At 40.7% G+C, this 4,327-nt stretch overlaps 1 long non-coding RNA gene across 1 annotated transcript; it reads left to right on the forward strand.

Moving 5' to 3' along the window:
• Positions 1 to 2,624: 2,624 nt before the first annotated feature.
• Positions 2,625 to 3,818, forward strand: LOC116083656. The gene is made up of 2 exons (XR_004115839.1): positions 2,625 to 2,911; positions 3,624 to 3,818. It is a non-coding gene; the product is annotated as an uncharacterized LOC116083656 (long non-coding RNA).
• Positions 3,819 to 4,327: the final 509 nt, after the last annotated feature.

Genomic DNA, 4,327 nt, shown 5'->3' on the forward strand with positions numbered 1-4,327 from the left:
GTTCTTTGGCTTGCAGAGAACTTGAAAATTTATTTGTTCAGTTTCATATGACCACGCATCTTATGTATTTGTCTTGTTAATCTTTCTCTAAAGTCTCCCTGTTTGTAAGGACAACAGTCATCTTGGATTATGGCTTACCCTAGTGACTTAATTCGAACTTGATTAGCTCTCTTAAAATCCAGCTTGAAAACAAGGTCATGTTCTAATCTACTAGGAATTGGGGCTTCACTCTACAAGTTTGGAGGGAGACCCCAACCAATCCATTGCACATAGATACCTTTTCTAGTGAAGGAAACAAGTAAATCATGACTTTCTTCACTAGCCAGTCCAAAAGGGGATGTATAAGGTCAAATCAGGTAGTGGGACTTAAGACCCACAGAGGCTTTAATAAAACAGTGGTTAAGTTTTATACTTACCTGTGGTTGGGTGTGGTGGCTCATGTCTAACATCTTAGCACTTGGGAACTTGAGGAAGGAGGATCATAGTCTAAGACAGTTTACAGACACCAAAGCCTGGGGGATGTGGTTCAGTGGTAGAAAGCTTGTGTAAAGCAGGCCTCTGCACTTAATCCCCTGCCTCACAAAAGCAAACAAGCAAAAGCCAAATGCATAAAACATCAACTCCAGCAGTTGGGTTCAACTGTGGATCCTACTCCTGACCTCATCCTTCACTAGGCTTGCTTTGTACTGTTTCCTCTTTGGGGAATGAGACCATGAGAGCACACACCTTGTGAGGCTGTTGAGGGTATTCGAAGGGTTAATAACTGCTGTGCCTAGGGTCAGGCTATTAAGTTCAAGAAAGTCATTTATTCTCTTTTATGTTCAAGAGGATCATTTGTCAGCAGAATGTCACCATGGGCTACCACTCAGAGTAAGGATGAGCTTTACCTAGGCTGCCAGCCTGCCTTAGTCTTTGCACAGTGCTGTGACTACCTGACAACCTGAGTGGCTGGTCTTAGTCACATTCTGAAAACACAGGGTGATCTAGAAGCAGACATTCAATGCCTCCCCTTTGTAGGAATATGTCATGGGCCCTCACATAGAGAGGCCCTGCAGCATCTTTTCTATTCTATGTTGACTGTCTCTATGACTCCTGACTGGGTGAGGCCAGGCAGAGATTTGAGTTCAACAGAGAACAGAGCAGCTGAGGACTTGCTTCCCAATAGTCTGTTCTCAGAGTGAGAAAGTGGCTTGTACAGATGAGCAGAGTTTCAGCCTGACTAGATAGGGTGAGTTGTGCTTTAGAACAACTCTGAAGTGACATGGTGTCATGTGATGGAGGTCCTCATCCATGTCTACTCTTAGTAATGAGCTGATCATTTGGGCTTCTAGCGTGGTAACTGTCATGCTCAACAATTTTTCTCAGAAGGTTTGGGGAGATTTAAAACATCTTTACCATCTACATGGCAATACTTGGTAGTTACTCTTTCAGTGTATGTATCATTTTTAATATTTTTTAGAGCGGGAACAGTTTTTCTGCTTTGCTTCTTTCCAACTATAATTTTAATGGCCGCATAAAAATCTCTCAAATGATGCATTGTGGTTACTTAACCATACCCTCTTTGGACTTCTAGATAGGTTCTTAAAAACTGTTAGGTTATAAATCTGTGATGAACAGCTTGCTAAATAGTTATTCCCTTCAATATTTTAGATGACTTCCTTAGAAGAGAACCCACAGTGAAATTACTGGATCAAAAAAATCACTACGTTTTTCTGATACTTAATTTACTCTGCTAAACTGCTTTCCTAAAGAGCTGTGTCAATCACAATCATGGCTGCTATGCAGCCAAATGCACATGCACTATATCTTCCAGCCCTGGGTATCACATATTTTTTATTTTGATCAGTTTTTCCAATAAAATGGTATCTTTATTTTAACATACATTTTATTGTTGATATTAAACTGATTTCTAGATTTTAAAAATATTTTATCATTTACTTTTCTTAGTTTGATAAGAAAATTTAGTAAACTCGATTTTAAAATTTATTTTACTTCACTTAAAAATCTTTTGTTCATTGTATGTGCTTTAAATATCTGCATATAATATACTTTATGTAAGCATATCACATCAAGTATGGTTTTAGTCAGTGGATTCTTTTTTCTAGGTCTTTTCCCTGGTATGTCTCTATGATGTGTGTGTGTGTGTGTGTGTGTGTGTGTGTGTGTGTGTGTGTGTGTGTGTCTGTCTGTCTGTCTGTGATTCTGTGATGTGGAGACCTGAGGCTGATGTCAAGAATACTGCTCAATTGTTCTTGAACCTTATTCTTTCGAGACAGGGCCTCTCAGTCCAACACATAGATTATCAATATGGTTGTGTAGCTGGCTGGCTTGCTGCTGGCCTCTTTTATCTCTGCTTTATAATCACTGGAACAACAGGTGGTCCACTAGGGTAGCCTGTGATTCTGTGGATGCAGGGGATGCTAACCCATAACTGGACAGCAAATGCTTCATGCTCCTATGGCTTCTTTTAAAACGTTACATTCATACATGTTGGGCCTCAAGATCAGTTATTTTGCTCCTGTAGACAGAAAGATGATGACATCACAGAATGGGCTAGATTCCAGTATGTGAGACTCTCCTGGATACCCACAGAGTTCTACATCACATCTTAAGTGGTTCTTGGGTACCAAGTACCAGTGGTTGCAAGAAGGTCATGCCAGCATCCCCTCCTTGTGATCCAGGGTTTCTTGATCTGGATCTTTTAAGTGCCTTCAACCAGATGTCCAGTGGGAATGACTTTGCACCTGCTCATGGTGGCTCCAGGGTCAATGCTACTCCCAGACATAGCAGCACACCACTCCAGGGAGAGGCCAGGCAGAAGCAGGGGAAGAAAGGGAGACATCTCTTGTAGTTTTGAATCCTCTCTCTTCCTCAAGTCAATGTCAGGAGTCAACAGATGTGTAGAACACAGGTGAGAGTTTGATTTCTTTATTTTTAATAGGGAAAATTTTAAATTGTATGCTAGGTACTTGTAGGAAACCCCTGAACTACTCTCTATCTTCAGAAATTCTCTCTTATCCCAGTAATTCTAACAATAACAAAGAGACAAGAGGTGGCCAGAGCAGGGTATGTAGGAAGGCCTGGATCTCCTCCAGTCAATCTGTTCCTGAGGTGTGGGAATTGGTTTCCCTGGCATCTGGATGCCTTTATCTTATCATTTGCCCTGAGAGCAGATGGCATGTAACCTTTAAATCAATCATATCTTAACCTGTTACATGGGTCTCCCCTCTTTACTCAGACTTTCTAGCTAAAAGGGAATAAGAGAGCAAGAGGGCCTGCTTTTGGAGATACAGAATTCAGAGTGGAAACTGGTTTTTCCTCTGCTTTTGACCGTATGTGTATATTGCCTAACTTCAGGTTTGTTATTTTTTTTTGAAGTGCTCCCTTTTCTGTAGATACCCTACATGTAGGAGGCTCTGAATGCCAATCTTGCTCTAAGCTCCTCGGTTCTAAATTACACGCAGCATCTCGCTTACAGTTTTCCCTCCTCGTGGAACTGTGTCTTCCTTTCTTTAACCTAGCAGGATTTAGCTGATTGTCTTTCCTTCCTCTCATTCTCTTTTTTAAATATAAACTCCCGAGAGTCTACATAACAGCCTATTTCATTTTCCCTTTCCACACAGGAAGCATGATACAGTGTGGCACGGCACATTTTGGTCACTAGGACATGAGAGGAGGCGATGAGCATTTTCAGAAGAGTTTGTGTTCTGGAAGCTGAGATTCTGCCAGGCTAGGAGATCCCAGTGCCTGTCAGTGTGCAGGTGACTGCTGACAGAAGTTAAATGGGTAACAACAGAATAAATGTTCTGCGTGTTAGGCAAGACACGTCTTAGAATGGTTGCTGAAGTATATTCTGGAACTGCCTATGGCCAGTGTTGCCAGTGAAGAACCAACCAGTTAATATTCTTGATGATAGCAGCCTTATTGTTCATAAGCAGACGAGGATGGCTGAGCTCCCTTAAACTGATTCATAAAAATGGATAGCAAGGAGGATTTGGTCCACTAATGTGGTTTGTCAATACTTCTCTTATCATATCCCGACCACAGTCTCCAAAGTACGGCAGTAAAAGTTCATTAAACTGACATTTATTTATTTACTTGTTGTGTTGTCATATCCCTTATTAAAATTATGAACCAAACATGCAAACCCACTATTTTTTCTGTAATTTACTGCTCACTCTTCTAGAGGTGCAAATTGATTCAATAGAATAAAAGAAATAAATGTGAAGAATTCAACTGGAAATTATCCAAATGTAGCAGACATTCAGGAAGATCATTATGTACAAACCTAGCACAAGAAAGCCATCTTTCTAAAAGTGAATAATGT

Source organism: Mastomys coucha, unplaced genomic scaffold, assembly GCF_008632895.1.
Source record: "Mastomys coucha isolate ucsf_1 unplaced genomic scaffold, UCSF_Mcou_1 pScaffold8, whole genome shotgun sequence".
NCBI classification, from domain to species: Eukaryota; Metazoa; Chordata; class Mammalia; order Rodentia; family Muridae; genus Mastomys; species Mastomys coucha.